The following is a 24,345-nucleotide window of genomic DNA, read 5'->3' as shown; positions in this document are numbered from 1 at the left end:
TGTAAAATACCCCAACGTACTTTTGTTATATATGGTGAGGGGACTTTGAAATGATTAGCTTACAATACCCAGAAATACAGGAAGGCAGACTGGCGGAGAACTGAGTCATTTATGCACAGACCGACAACAGCATAGCGGTGATATAGTCACCCTGGCGCACCCCAGTTGTCAAACTGAAAATACATTAGTTTGAATTCGCGTTCAGTTACTCTTCCTGTTGAGGTTATTTTTATTACTTTCCGTTTGCTTGGTGAAACAACCATGATTCATCCTTGGAAATATATTCTGTGTTTTATAGTACCTGTCACATTCGCATATAATGGAATTACTGTGAATGGCAATTGTTCAAGAACTCGACCCCCCGAACAATTTGTAGTGTGGGGAAAACCGGTAAGTGGATGTTTTAATATATTTAGTAAAGGGTACCAAAATAAGGTATTGTATGTAAGTTATACGTTTTGATTAGGAGTTTAAAATAAAATGGTGTATATGCAGCGGGGTATATTTTATCATGTTCATTTTGTTCGGATCATGACAATGTCGTTGTGTAGCATACGTATTCATATACGATAAGAGCCACAGAGTAACCCGGTGGTGAAATCGTTCATTCTTAAGACCCGAATTCGAACACAATCTATGGAAACCATCCTGTGGGAGCCCCCTCTGCCCCTGTCGATCCCCCCACCTCTCCATACCCTTCCCATGAGATGCCTTGGATGCTGGAAGAATCGTACTGACTCTTGTATAAGAATTGTGGCACGAGAATTTCAAACATACCCACATAAATCTGAAACGTGTCCTTCATTCTTACAATGTGTGTTATTGAAGAGTGTCGTCTTAGAAGAATCAATTGAACTGACTTTTCATCTGACCTCTTTATCCTGTACAACTCGAATATCCAGATACCTTTTCGGGTTATGATCATGAACAATACTGTAACTAGAGCAGCTAATGTATTAAGCAATGTCTTACCTATGACACGCAAAATGAGCTTGCACATTAAACAGTATATCACAGTAGTTGTGGTTGTTTTAACCTTACCCAATTACACGTTGATAATATTTTGATTTGGTTGATATCAACATTTATGTTACATTACTTTATTGCAGGGATTGACTTTGGACTGCATGCTATGGGGAACAGAACGTAGGTTGAACGCATATCATATACAACGGATATTCATAAGCATGCACGTGTTATATTTCAGTATGCTCCAATGGTTATTATTGACTGTACAATGACACTGAAGAAAACTTAATTCTTACTGGTAAAATTAAGATTACAATGAGGCATCTTATTCAATTAAACCTTGAAGATGCGGGTAAGAATAATAACCAAAGCTTCCCTAAAAGGCGACTATGCTTGTAGAAAGATCGTAACATATCATCGTATCCCAATTGGGTAGATCGGGTTGATGGCAATCACTGGACTGTTTGATAGGTAGATTATTTAGACCGCTGTCATATAGCTGGAATATTGCTGAGTGCGGCATTAAACAAACATTTAATTCAAAATTAACTCTTCTGTTCACACAAACTCCCTTCCTGTGAGTATGTCGTTCTATCGATACCCTATATTTCGACGCATGTAACAATGACTGTCGATAACCCATTATCGTTGTTTTGTCACTCTGTGTCGCTCCACGGAACACGCCACAACAGCTTACTCGTATCAAAAACAGATATCATACATGATAAAATATATACATGCACGTTTAGAAAACACACAATTAAGTAAGAGATACACTACGGCTATGTCAAACACAACAGTCTCGAATAGGAGTCTCCCACATTGCCGACTTAACTCACGTCTTCACCTCCAAAACTGCAGTATTCAGCTATACTTAATGGTGGCTCTGTACGCAGTGAACGCTCGGTTCCAAGCCAAACACCCGGTTTTGATACCCACATGGGCCCATTTATGTGTCCTCGCCGTCATGTGGTTGAAATATTGTCAGAAAAGCTTTGAAAAGTTCACCCACTTACAATACTCCGTGACATTCGACTGCGACATAAAACAACATTCACTCACATGTTGTGTTTACATAGGATGTATTGGCAGCATCCCACCACATCTCGAGGGTAACCACCCAGCCTCAGCTGCGTCTTCCTTGTCAGTGAATGGGAAACTTATTGCCGACCCCAACAAGAACAGCAGTCCTCAGATCATCATAGAATGGGAATGGGAAGGTGAACAGCATTATGTTATTTGTCTTACATAAAGGTTGTTATACGAGTATTGTGTGTCACACAGATTTTACGAAAAGAGTGGCATAACTCTTGTATCTGTAGTAGTACCTAACTGGCACCGCCCAGCAATGAAAACCAACTAACTCTCTTAAATAGATGAATTCTTACACGAGTTTCAGTAAAACATGATTTCGAAACTTTTTTTTCTCATTATTTCGAAATCATGTTGAAGCCAAATGCACTGATGACGACTGTCGTCTTTAAAAACCACAATTGTCGAATGACGTGAACAGTCTTCAGTTTTGACGTTTCAAGGCTGACGTCATTCCGACCTTAGGTCACAATATGATTTGAATATTGTCAACATCCGGCATTATACAATAATTAAATTTAACTTTAACTATGTTCCAATTAAATCAACATTTGGCTCTTGATCAGCTTTCCTCGACATGCAATAGCTACATCAAATCTTACAATCAATAAACAATGCCATAACTGGGTAGCAATACCTGACAAAATTCAAATCCTTCGAGTAAATGCATGTTATGCATCGTATAGCGCAATGTACAAGATAGTACGTCGTGAACGCATGAGCTTAATACTTTCGAAACGTCGGATATTTATTTATAACAAACCAGAAATATCGTATCAATATCCAAAGTCTGAATTATGCATAAGATTGCACATAATCCTTTGCAGACACTGGAAGTGGTCGTCTTAAGGGATTTCTCGTAGATATACTGACATATAACCTCAAGGACAACAGTTCCAGTACAGTCTGTAGGATATTTGATTTTTCTGGTACCACTTTCCATGCAAGTGATCATAAGGTAAGTAACCATATATTAAGATTTGTCCATCCCTGTTCAGAATAAATCATTACAATTTCATTCTTTTTACTTTACCCAAAGAAACTTTTCTTTTTCTGTAAACTTCATGAAAAGTTCTAAACCAAATGGTACTAAATAAGATATCCACTTAAATCTCCACCCCTTCAGCTGGTGAGACGGACAACGAACAATGAAGTATAGCTGACTAAGAATCTGTGTTTAAATCATTTTTGGGGTCAAATTTGTAACATCAGTAATTGATGGAATGTTTCAGCTGAAGTTCCAGAAGAAGCTGGTTGGGTTCTCTGGCGGTTCACATCTGCTGCATCAGCTCCATCTGACGTCTCTCCCACATCACTCACCAGATGTCAGACTGACCAAGTTCTTCACACTGCAGCCTGTTCAAAGTACTGCCACTGTCTGCTTGACGCTTTGAATACCAAAAATGCAGTACTAGCGTGTTCATAGAAAGAATAAATAATACACTTCAGTGTCTTATTGTTGCGGAGGGAACTTCCTGTGCCATACTGAGTCTCTCAACCTGGTCACCCTGTTCATCTGTTAGAATATAAAACGCCAATATCGTGATGTTAAGTCTGTCACCATAATTCTTCTGGTCGTCAAATACCACGTCATTTCGGAATTTATCTTTCACGTTTAAAGTTAGTGGAATAATTAATCCAAACTCATCATCTGATCTCTGATCTCAGTGTTCTGGTTGATCTTGAGGATTAGCCGTAGGGACGTTCACCGTGTATACGTTATAGGTCAAGGTCCATGACGGGCATGTCGACTCACTCACTCACTCCATGTCAACGTAGTACAGGTAATTACGGTATTTTCTAACGGTTCAGCTGACACGACAAATAACTTCTGTTCCAATCAGTTAACCGATAAAATATCTCGTTCGATTTCATGATTTACTGTGGCATAATATCAAAATAATATTGTATTTTCGACATGTACTATAATGTTGCTGCAATTGCTTTCAGACGGAACAGAGATACCTGCAAGTAACTGGATACCTTTTATATCCTATGATGAAATACTGTTTACTGCACCTGCTACTATCGAGGCCAGATTCAGCCTAGCACCCTCTAGATATGGCTTCAGGCAATACACAGTGATGCTGGTGTTCAAGAATGACAGTCTTAATGCTGTAGCTACTTGTCATTTATCTGTCAATTCCAGCTACCATTGCCAACATAGGGTGAGTTGAAATCAATATGACCAAGTATGTCTTTCTTATTTGCGTGAATTAGTGAATGAAGGTGGTTTAGCGCGGCTTTTTGTGGAAATGTTGACTTTATGCATGTTTAAGACGTGTATCACTTTGGTGAAGCCCACGAGCACGGGGATGGTGCTGACAAGGCTACAAACATAATCAGGACCAGTGGGGATTCGAAACCACGATTAAAGGTTGGGTGCTGAAGTACTCAACTCTGATAGGCACGGCGAATAGCGGCTGCTCAGAAGACTCACGTGACTCCGTGACTCCCACTATATTTCAATATCCTTTGGAAATTGCACGGACCTAAATATGTTGGCCCATTGAGATAGGTAGTGTACAATGAATGTGTCATGCTAATGGCTTAATCTCATAATTATAATTATTTGATAATATTCCTCTCACGTCTTATCCAACTTGTTTCAAGTTCAACATCACTAAACATAGTTTAGGTAACTTGTGATAATAAACGCTGTCACAGGTAACGTTTTCCAACAAAGTATACATGTATATACTTCCATAGCATGTATACACTTCCATAAGCAAAAGCAGAATGTTTATCGCGCAGCGCCTTTTATGGTTGGTTATTTAAGTTCCTGGGTAACATAAAGATAGCAAATGGTCTGTGGTATAAGGTCCCATAATTCGCTGTGTGAACTTACTCTCCTTAGAAATACTTCGGTACGGATTATTACAAGCGTCCTCACACATCATGCTGATAGCCAATTCATGTACTGAAGTGCTCAGACCAAGCCCATTCTCCTTTAGGAATTAGGGACGTGTGTAACATTTTCAATAGTTCATCTCAAATATTAATACCATTCATATCATACATCTCTCATAAGCTTAGTATAATGAGGGCGTGAGTACCAAATGACACTATGAGTAAACAAGTTGATGCCAGTTGTTTTCCTTAAGGAAAATAACCTCAAATGGAGGTAAATTACGTTACTTTCCTCACAACACTTCAACATTCCTTCTGTAGTTGAGTAAGCACGCCTATTCAAGCAACTTTGGCTTGCCGTTACTTGAGTTGCCCTTTGACTTCCTTGCAGGCGTACGTTACTGTGATTTAAGATTTGTAGACGTTATCTCAAAGAAAGTTCATGCTGCTGAAATAGTTGTGTGTCTCAATGACAATGTATGGTGTCATTGTTATGGCTTAGTACAAGGAATGCTGTAATTATAAGCAGAATGAAAGTGATATCTATGATATATAATATTTCACTTATAAAATATATTTATATATCTAACATCAGCCCACTTTAGCAGCCCGCATTAGGAGCCAGAGGGTTCATGGTGCTATTCTATTCGACCTTAATAATATAGTGTGTTGACATTTATAACCTATTCACACGTATGATATATTATATTTTATGTAAGATTAACATATAATTTTTGTCCATTAAACATTAATAAACATGTTATTCTGACATGTCTTTAGAAACTTGAGAAACGTAATATCCACGTCTCCGATAAAAAACTAAACATAATGGAAATAAGGTTACCATCATGTTTCAATTTCAGGAATTTGATCCCCCTTCCCAGAATGAGACCACATTCCTGGCTTCCTTCAGAGATATTGCAGCTGGAGAATACGTCATCCATGTATGTGTGAAGACACATTCAGTAATAATTAACTCAACGGGGTATTTCATTGTCCATACTTAAAATAATGATGATGTTGTTGTTGGTGGTGGTGGTGACGACGACGACGACGATGATGATGATGATGATGATGATGATAATGATGATGATGATGATGACGACGACGACGACGATGATGATGATGATGATGATGATGATGATGATGGTGGTTTAATCTCTCTTAACAGATACAACCTGTGGACCCCTATAGGCAGGATGACGCCAGGTGTTTGTGCCATACCGGTGCTAATGATGTGAGACAATGTCTGTCGTGTCTTGATACATCCTCTGCTGTGTTCACTGTCGGTAAGGCTCGCAACTACATATTCACCAAGTTGAACATGTTTGTGTCTCATAAGTCACAGTATTTGACTGCATGCTTGTGAACTTATATGCTCGCTACGACCCATCGTCGTGAACAAAATGAAGTAAATGCACATCCAAACTATTGACTCGATCAATGCCTAGACTGACTGGCGGCTACATTCATTGAAATTCCACATCGATCTGAGATTTGACTTTTGACAAACTCTCATAGTCACCTCTGAATGATCGGCCAATTGATTAATGATGTTCACGCCTAATCGACACATGTTCGATGATAACTTCGGAAATCTCCGCTGTCACTTTGAGGGTGTCGGACATTTTGCCGTCCTGTACTTGAGGTTACTAAAATGTATTACAACAACCTGTCACTGTGACTTACTAAGAGGTAGTTTTGAACACACACGTGTCATTTAATGGCCATCATTTTAATTATTTTGTTGCAACCAAACTGCAAAATATGTCACTGTAGAACAATTTAAGCACACATACGTTTATCTTTATTGCAGTTGCCAATACAGACATCGCCAACACGACGTCGTCACCACGGGAAAACAGCACTACTCAAATAGGTACGGGTGCTAAAAAATCATTTTGGTGACTACATTTAGTTTCTTAACGCATTCAGCTGAGAGGGTACACAATTTACATTGAGATGTTTTCTATTAATCTCGACTTCAAGACATACATCCAACTGACGTACAACAACACAACAATATCCCTCGAGCATCTTCTGATGCTGGTCTAGATACAGATGCTGCCACATGTTATATTTCTGTTCTTGAACCTTCAACAATGGCGAAGGCTACACGGTGATAGATATTGTGTTGAAAAATGTTCTTGCTGTTAATATACTGCATGAAATGACATTGTCGACAAAGCAGTATTTTAATGTTCTGTTTGCTCGGGATAGAGGGGCCATGATCACATTAATACAGGGTGTTTTGGATTTGTAAGTAAATGTTATTAAATGCCGCAGCCCAATACTGCAAATAAGCCAAACAAGCCAGTGATTGCAAACGTGAGCATCAAAACCCACACCCCTCGGATTTCGAGTGAGTGACTATGGTTTGACGCCGCGTTCAGCAATATTCCAGTAATGTCACATCGGGAAGCACAGGAAAGGGAACGCTTTAATCTCTGGGCTACGCCAACGGGTTTGATGATGGGTGACCACGTTCACTAGCCAGCTTTACTCCTGAGAGTTTCTAGGGCTTCGGTCCTGTCCCACACTGAAGCACATGTACCACATGTGGTGTCTCCCTAGGCAAGTGACTTTGTTCGAAATGTGCCTCTGTTCACCCAGCAGTTTGTGGGTACCCGGTAGGATGTGGCTGTAAACCTTCTAGCGCCTCACAGGCAGCTTTGGTTGTATACTCCCCAGGGAGCTGAGAATGAAAATCGAGGGCTCACTGATCCATTGGCCGGAGTAATAATAATGTAGCGCTATGAGCATCCACTTGGTGAATGGAATCTGGCGCATTATAAATGCACTTATTATTATTATTTATTATGACATGCAAGCAGCAACATCATAAAGCCTGACAACCATATCGCTTACGATCGGCAATAGGGAACCGGGGACTATTCTAACTTGGGTCCCTTTTTGGTTTATCCTTCTGGTATAGTCGATGCAACAATAACCAATTATAGGATTATGCTCTTTTTCACAGCCTCCAATACAGATCTCACATCTACCACCACCTCATCTGTGTCGACAACGACAGCGACACAAGGTATCGTTGTAACAATTATCGTATTGCATTTAAACTATCAAACATAAAAGTGAAAAGAAAGTTTACACATAAACAAATGTTTATCCGATGGTGATGTAATAGATACGGTTACCATGGTGGTGTTTTGCAACTTTTAAGTTAACAGTGTTTCGGGGATTGTAGTCAGCTTGGTAACGTTTTGATGACGTGTGTAACGTTTTAGTCAAATCCAGGTTTCTAGTGTTTATTTTCTATTGCACCATAGTTTATGTTAGTAATATCCTATTTACTATGTTAAGGGACGATTAATCCCGGGATCGTTATGTTGTCCTGTTCTTCTCTCTCATACAGTGAACCAGTCGTCTGCAGAGTTCCGTCCCTTGGTAACGCCAGGAACCTATGATTTTGTGTTCGAGTCCCGGTTCGCCCTGATTATGTTTCTAGGTTTGTCAGCACCACACCCGTGCTCGTGGGTTTCACCAAAGTTGTAAACGCCTGAGACCTGCATCACTTCGGGCTTTCCTCCCACATTAAGCTAACACGCCGCGATATAACTGGAATACTGTTAAAAGCGGCGTTAAACTCAACCCACTCACTCACTCTATTACAGGCAGCAACTATAACCAATTATGACTACTGGTCTGGGTGCGGACATAAATTATTCTGGACTGTGTCCGTGATCTTGTGGTAGAGAGTGGGGGGCTTTGATTCCCGGCCGCGTCATACCAAAACATGTTCAAAGATGGTACGTGTTGTTACCCTCGGTATTGATGAAAGGGGCTAAAACAAGGAATGATCGGCTCGGAGTGGAGTATTTATGTTAAACTGCGGCGTGGTTTCCCTGTAGACTAGCTCTATAACATCGGCATAAGCGCAAGCAGACACATACACACACACGGCTATACAAGTGCAAATATTGAACGCAACCCAGTTCACCTCACCGCACATAAATTATTCGGTTTTGCTTATTTTACTACTCCGGGCACGGTGATCTCATTTCTGATAATGTAATTGATGTTAATAAAACTGCATGGGGGCGTGTTCATGTTCTGCTCAACCTGATAACACATTAAATGTTAAGATTGTAAAGCCTCGCTAGATTAAAGACGTGTGTATGTAGCCATTATAATTGATGTATTCGTAACAAGCCATACGATGGTATAAGCGCAACAGTTCACTGTTCAGAGTTGGGCACCCTATCCTTTGTAGGATCCGCTGACCGGGGATTAGAACCAATATTCCGTAGCATTTTGTATCTTCGCTTATCAACTGCCCTCCCGTGTCCAGGGTGTGACATGTTCAACATTCCATTAACATAAAGGGAGCACTTCTGGCCCAGTCGTCTAAGGCGATGCGATCCGCTGTGCAGAGTTGCGTCCCTAGGGCACGCCAGACGCCTATAATTGTGGGTTCGAATCCCTGTTCGCACCGCATATTTGTCTAGGTTTGTGAGCATCGTACCCGTGCTCGTGGGTTTCACCGAAGTGGTAAACGTCTGAGACCTGCATCACTTTGGGTTTTCCTGCCACATTAAGCTGACACGTCATGATGTAACTGGAATACTATTAAAAGCGGCGTTAAACCCAACTCACTCACTCTCTCACCTCATTAACATTACGTGTACATGTCGATATGAACAATGCTACTGACAAACTTTTCAAATCCGCGTTAAACCTACGCGATAATCACCTCAATCTCTGTTTATGTCATTCCAGTAACCAATGACACAAATGCGACATCAACGTCAACAACGTCATCCCTGACACCTACGGTTACTGCAAAAGGTGCGTATGGAAGGATGTAAGAACTACTTTGAAATTATTCCAATATTCCATTATTTTAAGGGATGTCTTAAATATTAACATGTGGTATTTTTGTACAATTCCAGTCTCGGTTGCGGAATACTCAAATACAACGCTTCTACCTGCCACTTCTGCACAAGGTAAGGATGAAACATAACCGTTTACTTTTCCTCAGAGGTGAGCTAGGATCCTTGAAGGGATTTACAGGATTCCATCAGTGCATGTTGTCCATGCACAAGATATCAGTTATCTCAATTTGAAACAAAATAAGCAATCACAAGTATATGGGGGTATGAGATCAGCTCTAAGTAGTAGTTTATTCTTGCCATGCGAACTATTGTTCTTCGTGTAAACTGCTTTGGCCTATGTCAAAGAAGAAAAACTTGTCCTGTCTATATTTTAGTTTAAAGTCTAAATTTAAAATAGTACCTATTTAAATCAATTTTATATTGACTGTGGTTATCCTCAGCTTGGTTTATGTTTCCAGTACCTGTCATGATTTCAAACGGTGAAATTGCTGTCCACGGAAACTGTTCAAGAGATGTCCCCCCTGAACCGCTTGCAGTATGGGGTAAACCGGTGAGTAAATTTAATTACTCTTCTTCAATCACTGAGCGAATAAAATTAAGTGTTTTCGAATAAGTGCACAGGAGGGTTTGGAAGAAGCAGTATTGAATTTCCAATCCTAAAATTGTCTTTTGTCTTGCACCGGAGAAGTGTTGAACATACATTTGCCTCATTTTGGTAAAGACACAAGACATTTCTTTCTGAAAAGGGCACTTAACGTGTCTTGCTTGACAACGGTATAAGGATCTATACCGAAACGTCGCTTTTCACAGTATTAAAGAAGTTGTTAACCATAAAAATGTCTCTATCTTGTCTTCCGTCAACTTCTAAGTAATGCCTATCAAACAATTTAGCACTTAACGTGTTATGGATGTAAATGTATTATTGTATTTTGCCCGCATATTTTGCAAAAAGGTAGTGACGTATACAAAGACAGCTAGTCTCTGAATCATGGACAGCAATGGGTAATATTTGCGAGTTTTATGAATCTATGTTAAAAAATATATGTACCACAGCGTCTGAATCATTAATATGTCTTCGCATTCCTCACACGCTGTAGAAAATATGTGTTTGTATAAACTGTATGCATGAGACAAAGATCATGTAAAGCAAAATGACTATGAAAAATGATCATTCATAATTTCAAGTTATAACGCGTCATTAGAATCATTACAAAACTCCGTTAGGGATACGCAATCCAACTTCCCCAACGATTGCTCAATTGGTCGGTGAAATTGAACACGGGTCAATGCATAACACAAACATGTTGTACACTAAAGGATATGTGTGTGTATGGAGAGGTGTAGTCATAATATGTTTAAAAAAAATTAAAATGCATTTACAGCCTCGTTTCTCATTGTATTGCAGAGAAAGCCTTTGGTCTGCACCATGTGGAATACTGAGCGTAGGTTTCTCGTTCTGTCAATAAACATTCCGTCTGACAAGCCTTATCGTATAATACTGATAATAATAAAATATGTTTTCATTTCAGTTGTTATTCCTGATTCCATATGTGTATATTCACTCAATTTTAGATATTTACGCTTATCTATTTGTAGTTATTTACGCCCATTGTGCATGTGTGACTTCTGAATAATGAGCTGTTGCAGAACACTGCACGAATAACTGAGTTGGGCTTCCGCGTTTGAATACATTCCCAGCGACCACAAGAGTAACTCAGTTGTGTAATCGCCTAGGGTCGCCAGGTTATCCGCCACGACTGCGTGGGTGATCGCATTACCACCGTGGACTTTGTCTGCCTCGACTATTGACAGACTGTCGTGATATAGCTGAAGTATTTCTGCGTTAAATAACAATCCCTCATTTCCAGAAGGATATGAAGCAACAAAGCCGCGCAGTATACAGGTTACACACAACTAAATGTTTTCCCATAGACTTCTATAGTAACGTTATACTTTTTTTTTAAATAACTAAGCATTCAACAGCTATTACCTGTACGTGTGTGCACAGTTTGGCCTTAGGGCAGCAATAAAAGAAATAAAAAGTGACTAGCTTAACCAGCTCCTTTTCCGAGTACAGGAAGCTAAACACACCCATTGTCACCTACTTGAACATAGCTGTGGTCACATTCAGCATAAGTCATCATGTTGAAAAAGACAGAACTAAATATAGAAAAACATGGTCAGTTTTAATAACTGGATGGATGTACATTTGAAAGACATAAAAACCTTACAGAATATCCTCCAATCACAGCCTGCAGATATCTCTCGATCTGCACTGAAGGCTCCCTACTAAAACCGCACTGTCCAAACTGGTTCTGATTTGGTGTAGTAGAACCTATATTGCCTAATCAATGACAACGCCGTGTTCGAGTGAGTGAGTGAGTATGGTTTTACGCCGCTTTTAGCAATATTCCAGCAATATCACGGCGGGGGACACCAGAAATGGGCTTCACACATTGTACCCATGTCGGGAATCGAACCCGGGTCTTCGGCGTGACGAGCGAACGCTTTAACCACTAGGCTACCCGACCGCCCCCCGTGTTCGAAGAGAACTATAGTAAAGGTGTTATTACTTCATGTAGCTACACCGTTATCCTCTATTTGCATTCCGATATGTACACATGCATTGTTTTATAGGATGCATCGACAGTCTTCCCTCCCACCTAGAAGGCAACGACACAGCAACAGCTCCAAAGTCGCTGTCAGTGGACGGAGTGTTTATTAGAGACCCACAAAACAACAGTTGTCCTCAGATTATCATAACATGGTCAACAGCGAATAACGGTAAGCACTGTTAATTTATGTAGCAATGCAAGATTGCATTTGACCCTACTCCTGATATCACGACGTTGACGACATAATATTAGACTGACAGTATTAAGAACAGTGCGTGAGTTGGGTTTAACGCCGCTTTGAACAGTATTCATGGTATATCACGGAATGTCAGCGTAACGTGGGAGGAAAGCACAAAGTGATGCAGGTCTCATTCGATAACCACGTTGGAAAAACCCACGAACACATGGACACAGTGCTGGCAAACCTAGAAACATCTTCGGTTTCTGGTGTACCCACTGGACACAACTCTGCACAACGAATTACGATGCATTAGACGACTGGTCCACCTGTGCCTGAAATTCATACCAGAAAGGACTGGTATTATTCACGACTTTGCCTCTCAGGGTCCGATCCACGAAGTGTTCGTAGCCCCAGGACTGTCGTGATTTAAAGGCCGACATCCTTCGAAATCCCGTAGCTAACTGCTGTGTTCAGTAGTATCATGCGGCAGGGGGCGTTTTATTTATATGTGTGAATTAGGCCTGTCAACATGAGGAATGCCACTCCCTAATAGAGCCATCATGCTGGTCTCATTCTAGGCTTATGTTGACACTGAGGGGAAAGTCAAAACCGAATATATGGCATGCTTAACCGCATTTTAATACCAGCATCTATTAAATATATATCACATTTGCAATTTTGAAACGAAATATGTACTTCTCTCGTGACAGTCATATATATTGCGGGGCGGTCGGGTAGCCTAGTCGTTAAAGTGTTCTCTCGTCACGCCGATCACAGAAACGGTCTGTAAGCATGATGGTTTAATGTAAAAGACCACCATTGTCTCGAACTACGGATAATTCATTGTATTATCTATTCGATGTCTTCGACTTGACGATGTCAGATTGTATCCTTACACGAAAGTCATTCAACAGAGTCGAGCAGTGAAGACAATGCACGTATAAGGTGTGTTTGATGTTATAAGAGTTGCATGTCTATCGTGTTACAGACTCACGGATTGACAACCTGAAAGGGTTTCTTCTTGAAATTCGGAAGTACGACAGAATGAACATCACTTCCTCTCTGTGCAGAATATTGGATTTTTCTTCCACAAGGTTCAGTGCAAGCGATGACAAGGTACGTCAGCACATGATACGACACCTTCATTTCTGAACTTGTTTCTAAGAAAATAATTTAAAGTAGCATGACCATGATCTGAGTTTGGCGTGAAGTCAATCCTAGTTGACTCCTGGCGTGTTGCTAAAATAATGCATGCAACATTAAATACCATGGTGCTTGCAAATGAAGGATCCAAATACTGGAATTAACCCAATGAAGAGAACCAACCATATGTGTTCCACATCCACGAAATATTTCTTTTTCACCAAACCATGTCATACAGTTGAAGTTTCAGAAGAAACTGGTTGGGTTCCCTGGCGGTTCACATCTGCTGTATCAGCTCCATCTGACGTCTCTCCCACGTCACTCACCAGATGTCAGACTGACCAAGTTCTTCACACTGCAGCCTGTCCAAAGTAAGGATTTGTTTTTCAATGGTCATCATCAAACTTGATATACCGACTTGTGCCGATTTTACGCAGTCCATCTAGTTTGAGGTCAAACAAATCGATTGCATATTTATACCTAGAACATTTCCTCACGATTTTGAAGCTGCTCGTTAGTACATTTTTATGCAATAAAATAATGTCCATGGTTATTATGTCTGACAGTTTCAGGACAGTTAATAAAACGATGAACGATGTCCCAAAGATCAAAGTAAAACCTAAATTAACATTTGAATTAGACACAACGTGACACGTGCACGGATTTGTAATTGTTTTCAGAGGGAACAGTAATACCTGCAAGTAACTGGACGCCGTTTATAATATACGATGAGGTGAACTTCACCGCACCTGCAACTATTGAGGCCAGGTTCAGTCTAGCACATTCTAGATACGGCTTTAGTGAATACATAGTGATGCTGGTGCCAACGGGTGACAGTCTTAACGCCATTGCTACTTGCCGCGTGTTGACCACATCACATTACAAATGCCAGGACAGGGTGAGTTTTAAAGTAGTTTTTGTCATCTCATATATGTAATACTCATTTTAATTGACTCATCCCCTTTCAAACACCAAAACAGCCCTCTCATGTGCAGATGGAATATTTTTAGATTGCATTATATTTATTTGAACGATAACGTTATCCTGTTTTGTGGTCACAAACTGAAATATAGGCACGCAACAGGATCTGTATCATGACACCCACGGATGAGGTGAGGTGAGGTGAGGTGAGGTGAGGTGAGGAGAAATTGGGTTTAACGTCGCGTCCAAGATTATTGCACTTATATAGCGACGTGCATGCACGTGTGTGTGTGTGTGTGTGTATATGTGTGTGTGTGTGTGGCTGCTTGTACTAGTCCGGACTGATGCCGATTTATAGTGCAAGCCCACTCAGATACCATGCCGCAGTTTAACATGAATACCCTACTCAGACACAGTATAGTGACTCTGAGGCGCTTAATGCCGAGCGCCAGACAGGGTAACAACAAGTACCATCTTTTAACGTCTTTTGGTATGACAAGGCCGGGAATCGAACCCCGGACCTTCCGCTCTCTTGGCGGACGCTCTACCACTAGACCACGGAGGCGGTCCCCACGGATGATGTTTGAGTTTGCATGATGTATACAGCGACGTACATGTATAAAACATAGATTCCTTTTAAAATATGAAGTTGAAGCTAACTGTTAAAAAAATCAGGTTGATCATAGTTGAACACACATATCAACAAATAACGTAATAAATTACTAAATAACGTACATATAACATGTTTATGTTGTAAAAGTAATTTGTCAGTAGTGCGTGTCTGCTTCATGAATATGATATATTTAGAATTATACACTTTACTTTAAAGATTTGACATTTACGATTCGGAAATACACGTTGATAATATCCCCTTTGTCATAAATAAACTATCTTTAATTTCTCAATGAAGTATCTTTAGAAACGCTTTTCAATATAGTGAGGTTGGGTTCCTCTTACGCTATAGTGCCATATGATTTGTAGACATTTTTGTTTACATAATCATCTTACATCGAAGATCCCTGTTTGTGTAAACCAATTGTGGCTATCATTAGTCAATAGTTTACCGAGCAAGCAGATATTGGTTCAATGGATTAAGATTACAACGTACTTCCTGCTTGGTGAAATGATTGCTTATGTATTGCATCGTGATATGATGTTTTATCGGGATTGGTATATTGCACCAATAAAATTATCTATTGTAAGATAAGGGCATACACTACGCCATAATTCGTAACAGGTTAGTGTGTATGGGTTGGTGATAACATTTCAGAATCATGGGATTCGGATGTATTATGTGGTAAATGGAACACACACACACACACACACACACACACACACACACACACACACACACACACACACACACACACACACACACACACACACCAGTTTCAGTTAAATACACAATAGAAGTTATGATGCTAGAATTATTAAGGTGTAAATACAAGGTTCGATCTTGTACCCTGATATCACTGTTTTAACACCGTCTCCTTCAACATATGAACCACCCGGTGTCGTGAATATTTACCATGGTTTCTCAATTTCAGGAATTGCAGCCTCCTTCACAAAACGATACTACGGTTCTTGCTTCATTCAGCAACATTTCGACCGGAGAATATACTATCCATGTATGTTTAAAAACTCTTTGCCGAGCCTTTCAATTTGCAAACAAATAATATTTGACCTGACAATAGACGTGTGATCTTATGACCAACCTTTCGAAGATGCGATGCACATGTACACGCACGTGTAACAGAATACGTTGAGTGCAACGCAGCGTTCTGTGTGAGAATGTACTACTTGTAATTAACCTGTATTGGGTGATTCCGGAATGATTAAAGGGGTATTAAATATTATAAATAAATATTGATACGTTCTTTTCTCGTTGATATAAATAAATTTGTTTAATTTACTATAAACTTACAAAACAAAATCAATACAATTAACGGTAAAACGAACCAAGTTTAAAGCAGCGTAATGCATTTGCTGCTCATACTAATACTGTGTAAAATGTTCTCGTGCCTTCTGGCTGCAAACAATATACATTGCCCCGTTTTGACACGATATTTACGTAATTACCAGAAAAGAACATAACAGAGCACATTTTTCCTTGTCAGATACAACCAGTAGATCCTTATAGCATGGATGACAGTAAGTGCGTGTGTTACGCTTCTGTTGCTAATGGTAACAGGGTGTGCCAGGGGTGTCTCGACACAGTTACTTCTACATTTACTGTTGGTGAGTATTATATAACATGTTCATCTTATAACATTGGCCTAATACTTATTAGTCTATTTCTTTCTTGTTATGATTATTTTATCCTCATACCACTAGGATCACCACAACCATCACAAAACCCGTTAGGCGTGTTATTATTTCGAACATTAAAATACATAATGTTATGATATACACATGAGATAAACTGAATACAATTGAGTAGATTTGACGTCGTTACAATTGCTTATATTGCTGGCTTTCCCATGGATGTTTACCCTGTTTCAACCGTCTTGTGTACATAACTCCATTGTAATTTAACTGTACATCCAAACCTACTCAACTGTATAAACACTTCCTCATACCTGTATACGTGCTTGTCAACCATACTGTGTACATCACTTGCTTTATAACGGTGTTGGAACCTATACCGAAACGGGGCGGTCGGGTAGCCTAGTGGTTAAAGCGTTCGCTCGTCACGCCGAAGACCCGGGTTCGATTCCCGACATGGGTACAATGTGTGAAGCCCATTTCTGGTGTCCCCCGCCTGATATTGCTGGAATATTGCTAAAAGCGGCGTAAAACCATACTCACTCACTCACTATACCGAAACGTCGCTCCTTATTGTTATAAATAAGTTGTTCATCCATACATGCATATCTGTCCTTACTTAATACATTCATTATCATTATCATTATTCATACGTAAAATTTTTTTTATACTAATTGCAAACTTTGTTGTACACAACTGATACGTGTACTAAACAGATGATAAGGCGGTGTGCCTATACACAATATATATATATATATACACACCTACACAAGAAATGCGAATACCATACATTTTAGTTAATATATTAAGAATTAATCATATTCAAGAGGTTCAAGATTGGTTCGATGTGCACACGAACATACTGGTATGTTGTGTGAACCGATGCTCATGAACGCCTCAAAGGTGACGTCATAGATCCATAACTCGAGATGCACCATTTGTCTCGTGCAGGATCAGCGTGTAGAGTTTGGAAATTACGTGCAGCATATCGTGATAACAATACAGACACTCTGTGGTAACATTTGACTGATTGTTACTTTTGTCATAAAGTGGTACACATTCGAAACTTGTCTTCTTCACGTACATACGTCTCTATTATGTTTTGATGGTTCGCGTTTCGTTGGGCGGTGAGTATATGCACTATTGACTGAGTGATGATGTTTTTTTATTGTAGTCCCAGGTGCAGACATCACCAATACGACCATCATCCCTGTGTCTCCCCCTGCTGCACTAGACCGCATTGGAGACATAGTGGCATCTGTACTCGGTGTTGTCATAGGGGTTATAGTAGCGGGCATAGTGGCTGCTTTTCGGATAAATCGTTATAGAAAAGGTTTGTTATGTTGTTTTCAAACTCTTCAGAACATGTGTGCATGCAATATATAACAAGTGAGTGAGTATAGCTTTACGCCGCTTTAGCAATATCCCAGCAGCATCACGGCGGGGGACACCAAAAATGACAATATATACGAAACCAACTTGTTCAATACTTCATTAAGTCCAGTAAGTTCATACATCCTTTTAGATACAGTAAATCGTGAAATTAATGCGTCTACAAAAGAATGTGACCACTGGACCCTAGCCAAAATGCGACTCAATATGAATGCGACACCCCCTCCTCCCAAGCATCAGTGGATTTATATCTAAAGATGTCCTGTCAGGTTTAGAATCCTCACCTTAATCCAACCTTACATTAATCCAGTCACACACCAAATAGCACCGCTTATTAGCGCTGAGTAAGGTACTTCCGCAAAAACAATACATGCGCGTTTATATACTTGATATATAAGTGCTGCTCAATAAACAGTGGTCTGGAATACATCAGCGTATGTCTAAGTTGGTATTTTTGCTATCCAAAATGTCTTATTGTTGATATAAATGTGATGTTTAAAAATGCAAGCAAAGACCACTCGCATTTTTGGCATTTAGTTCACGCTCGCGTTAATTTCAAGATTTACAGTATTTTGGAAAAGTGAACGTATCCATTTATAAAATAATTGTGTATAATACATGCAGTTACTATTAGGATATTAAAGGGTTTTCTGTTTGCACGTACCAGAACTCTAAATACTTATATAACTTAATATTGCGATTGTCAAACGTAACAAATCATCAGACAGTCTTTGAAGATTTAAACTCAATTACATAAACTTCCGCGTATTTATCCTGCAAAATGTTCTTGGTACATGTGATTCTAAAGAATTACAGTTTGATGCATATGCGCACAGCCACTTTTGCCCTTAAATAGAATTGACATGTGATCCAGTTGAATCAAATACAACATCTAATGTTAAAGGATAATACTGAAGACCTATTTTAGTACCTTGTACGCGTCAAATGTTGTTGTGATTGCATGTAGCTCCAAAACTAGATCCAGGACTTGGCATATGCTGTAACGTTATCATTTGTATTTCATCCAGTTCGAAATGGGAAACGATTCCTGGAACAGTGGCAGAAGAGAAATAATAACCAAGGTAAGAGGAAAAAAGAGAAAAAGTCAGATTGGTACACAACGCTAACGCTGGTATCATGTCTCTCAATGTTCGTCTTCCTGAGGCAATGGAGGTAGCCGACTGTAACAGTCCGGTTTCCACTCTTGCCGAACTTGGCAGGAATGATGGAGTTATATTTTGGCTGGACTAACTAGTCTATCAACGAGTCCAATTAAAGTCTCGTAACTAAATCGACATCCGGTTCATTAACAACATAGCGATTGCCGTTCAGATTTCGTTCGACTGCATGCTTTGCAGAGCATTTTTGCCGTCAATTGGCCGTCGACAGATATTTCCCAAATATATTCATGTTTTTAATGAAGGTGCTCAAGTGATTTGGTGCACTTCGCGAGATAAGACCCGTTTTATCACAATAAAGATCTTGATTATCAATCAGATCGTCTTGACTGGGCGCCGTCATTTTGCTTCAAGCAAATGCTAGTGATATGTGAGTTGGTATCTGCTTGGTCAATAGGAGGGACATAGAAGGGACATAACTCGTAATAGCCACTGGTGGCGCTACGATGGAGCCTGGAAATTCCAGCCTAGTTCGGCAAGGGTGGAAACTGGACTTTAGGTTTACTCCCTTGCCTCGGGAAGTTGACATATTTTGATGCTTGGTGAACTCTTTCAGAAAAGTTATTATGCAGATAATTAATTGTTATCAAAGATTGAAACACTTGCATATTAACGTCAGTCAGAGGCCATAATTTTATCATGAGGCTGGTATATATTGATTGTTTTAGATTTCCTTTTCTCTTACTGATATGGGGGTCCTTTTGGCCACAGCACCTTTTTGAAAATCTTTTTGAAAATAATTAACTAACACAGACTGAATGTATTTAAACGGAATGTGTAATCCGCTTGTTGTGGCTTTATGAAATACAGAAATATTTCAAATTCAAATTGTTGCTAGAACTATTTCACATATAGAACATGTCATTAGAACTTAATATTCATTTCAGGAATAAAGGTTATCCTGCTGAATACTGAGGATCACCAGTACCATACAAAAGTGGTGTCCGAGTTGGCACTGTTCCTACACAATTCTTGTGGATGCAACGTATCTTACCTACCATGGGAGAAGGGGAAAATTGAGCAGGAAGATGCTGGAGTATGGGTACTTGATCACATGGATGACGCAAACTTCATCATTGTTGTTAATTCCCGAATTGCATTTGAAACATATGAGGCAAGAAGCCGAGAAACCATTGGGCATACTGTATTCAACACAGCCATATCTCACATGCAAGCCAAAAAATCAGATGATGCATATTTTCAGCGCTTTTTGTTTATTCACTTTGCTTACACAGAGGAACAGTTCTTCATTAAGGATATTAATCCCGCAGTGGAGTATCAAGTGCCGGAAGAATTACCTAGCCTACTAAATCATGTCCACGGCATACAGGGCGGAGTAGAGGCTGAAAATAACATTCATAGCCCTCTGGAAAATATATTTGAAATCAAAGGACTTCAAGAGCTTATCATGAAGTCAAGGAAATATCAAATAGCTAATCCACAATGGTTCGCTTCAGAAGCGATCCAAGTAGAGGTATGTGAAGAGCCAGGTGACGACTTTTGTTCTGTGTCCGAGCCTGATAGGAATCTTTCACGCAGTTTCAACAATCCCGACCCTCATCAAACCGCACGTTGGGAAGTTGTTCAAAGTCACCAATATCCCTTCGATCAACGTTATCGTGCGCCGCCATTAGAGTCAAACATAGAAAACCTACGTCCAAGTATTAATCCTACGTATGACAGTTCTATTTCTGACGAAACCGGTAATATGGTTTTGAAAGATTTCGACTTTTCTCCCGTAAGTGTAAATGATGAAAGCGACATTCTGCTCCCAAGGGATGCTACAAGAGACATTGCTACGAGCCAGTTGGAGAATGGGCGTGCCGTTCTCACTGCCGATGGCTTAGGGCAAATAAACCCGACTGTGGACAGATACTGTTCTTCTGTATTTGGCGCTAAAGCTTCAAGGAAACTTGGAAGCAGCATTCTGCCGCCAAGTGATATTGCTAGTGACACAGCCACAAGCCAACTGGAGAATGAGCTTGCCGTTATCGCCTTGCATAGCTTAAGACAAATGAACCCTTCTTTTGACGGATATACGTCTGTTGAATTTGGTGCTAAATCTTCAAAGGTAAATGGAAGCAGCATTCTGCCGCCAAGTGAAGTGGCCAGTGATGCAGCGACAAGCCAACTGGAAAATGAGCTTGCCGTTCTCACCTTGCATAGCTTAAGACAAATGAACCCTTCTTTTGACGGATATACGTCTGTTGAATTTGGTGCTAAATCTTCAAAGGTAAATGGAAGCAGCATTCTGGCGCCAAGTGAAGTGGCCAGTGACACAGCGACAAGCCAACTGGAAAATGAGCTTGCCGTTCTCACCTTGCATAGCTTAAGACAAATGAACCCTTCTTTTGACGGATATACGTCTGTTGAATTTGGTGCTAAATCTTCAAAGGTAAATGGAAGCAGCATTCTGGCGCCAAGTGAAGTGGCCAGTGATACAGCCACAAGCCAGCTTGAAAATGAGCTTGCTGTTCTCACCTTACACAGCTTAGGGCAGATGGGTCCTACTTTGGACGGATATACGTCTGTTGAATTTGGTGCTAGTTCTTCAAGGGTAAATGGAAGCAGCATTCTGCCGCCAAGTGAAGTGGCCAGTGATACAGCGACAATCCAACTTGAAAATGAGCTTGCCGGTCTCACCTTACACAGCTTAGGGCAGATGGGTCCTACTTTGGACGGATACACGTCTGTTGAATTTGGTGCTAGTTCTTCAAGGGTAAATGGAAGCAGCATTCTGCCGCCAAGTGAAGTGGCCAGTGATACAGCGACAATCCAACTTGAAAATGAGCTTGCCGGTCTCACCTTACACAGCTTAGGGCAGATGGGTCCTACTTTGGACGGATACACGTCTGTTGAATTTGGTGCTAGTTCTTCAAGGGTAAATGGAAGCAGCGACAAGCCAGCTGGAGAATGTGCTTGCTAATATCACCATGAATAGTTTGGGGAATATTAATTCGACTGCCATTGATTTGTCCTGTGCATCAGTGTATCACCAAGCTGCCTCCAAGTGATGCGGCAACAAACACGTTAGAGGAAAGTGTTGGTCGTATAACTCATCAACATTATGAATATACAAATCGTGCTCGTTACGTAGATCTGACTGGTGAATATTTATCAGGTGTTTTGTTTGTGAACACATACATTAACAATACTGGACGCACACCTGACACGTGTAGTGGAAACACGGATTACAAGACCGTATGTTGATAAAGAATGGTATATGTTACAAATACAATTAGGCGAACCCTTTATTGATCAGTGGTGTTAATCCCATCCTTAAATTTCATCATAAATGTCACCTAGCCCATGAAGATCCGGGTGAGAACTGGTCTTCAGCAACCCATGCTTGTCGTAAGAGGCGTCTAACGGGAACGGGTGGTAAGGTTCGCTGATGTGGTTGATGCATGTAATCCCAATTGAATGGATCGATTTCATGATATTCATCACGTGATTGTTTTGACCAAACCCATTATTTACAGACTTCTGTCATATCGCTGGAATATTGCTGAGTGCGGCGTTAAACTATAAACAGACGAACAAACTTAAATGTCATCTGTGAATTGTCAAAACATAATACGACTTTTTGATGATTCTGTGGTATTTTCCTGAGGTTTTCCTCCATGAGGAACTGTGGTTAGCCTGATGGGTAAAGCGTTCACATATGACGCCGTAGGATCTGTTTGATTCCCGGAGGGATGTTCTCCGTCGTGACCATATGTTTCTTTAAAGGGGTCAACCATCGTTCTACATGAACAAGAAATTTCTTTTCAACACAAACCAAGTACGCTCGAAAGCCACGCCACTAATTTTCTTTTCTTCCAAATTGTTGTAAATGTTTACTGTGATAAAGTAGGCAGATATTTCGACATACCTTATATAAAATTAAAACAAACATAAAATATGAATTATTTATTTTGAAACTGATTTGTTTAGAACGTGGCCTTTCTTTGCAAACCTAAACAACCTAATCTTCACACTTCAAATATTCAAATAGACGAACTTAGTTCCAATGTGTATGCTTCAACAAGAAGACACCCCACTTTAAATGTATTACATCGTTATGGATATGTGTACTTCACATGCTCCTCTTACATAATAGCCTAGTCCAAGTGTCACCCGCGGTAGTATTGCTGAAATATTTCTAAAATTTACGTAAAATCAAACTCACTCACTCACTCCTTCATAGGACGCTTTGTACATACGAGGCCCGTCATGCTGTTATGGTGCTTATTCATCACTCGAATACGGGGGCACGGGTGGCCCAGTCGTCTAAGGCGCCGCGATTCGCTGTCCCTTGGGCATGCCCGAAACCTATGATTGTGGGTTCGAATCCCGGTTCGCCCCGATTATGTTTCTAGGTTTGTCAGCACCATACCCGTGCTCGTGGGTTTCACCGAAGTGGTAAACGTCTGAGACCTGCATCACTTCGGGCTTTCCTCCCACATTAAGCTGACACGGTGCGATATAACTGGAATACTGTTAAAAGCGGCGTTAAACCCAACTCACTCACTCACTCACTCGAATACACAGGCTGCGTTTAGGGCATGATGCATTGTACGATGTCGATTTCCATGTCCTGCTGCATTAATGTATAGCTTCCTGACCTATTTATATATTTATGAGTGTGCAATTGCGAATTTTGCTCAATGAATCTGTATAAAATGTTCACAATATACAAACTTGTTTACTGTCTTCTTTTTGTTAGATACTATTGATTCAAACATCGCCACATTTAAATACACAAGACAGTGCCTATGGAAGACAATGTAATCATTAGTAATTTACTTGACTGTACACGATTGAACTTGTTATTACTTTTTATTCTCCAAAAATCTCACAGGCATGTTCTTAAAGAATATGTGGTTCATCATAAGAAATGCTTC

At 40.1% G+C, this 24,345-nt stretch overlaps 1 pseudogene; it reads left to right on the top strand.

Moving 5' to 3' along the window:
* Positions 1 to 261: 261 nt before the first annotated feature.
* Positions 262 to 23,381, top strand: LOC139448196 (uncharacterized; annotated as a pseudogene).
* The last annotated feature ends 964 nt before the right edge of the window (positions 23,382 to 24,345 follow it).

Source organism: Haliotis cracherodii, unplaced genomic scaffold, assembly GCF_022045235.1.
Source record: "Haliotis cracherodii isolate W230 unplaced genomic scaffold, xgHalCrac1.p SCAF_7, whole genome shotgun sequence".
In the NCBI taxonomy this organism is placed as follows: Eukaryota; Metazoa; Mollusca; class Gastropoda; order Lepetellida; family Haliotidae; genus Haliotis; species Haliotis cracherodii.
This window is presented reverse-complemented; position numbering and strand designations above follow the sequence as displayed.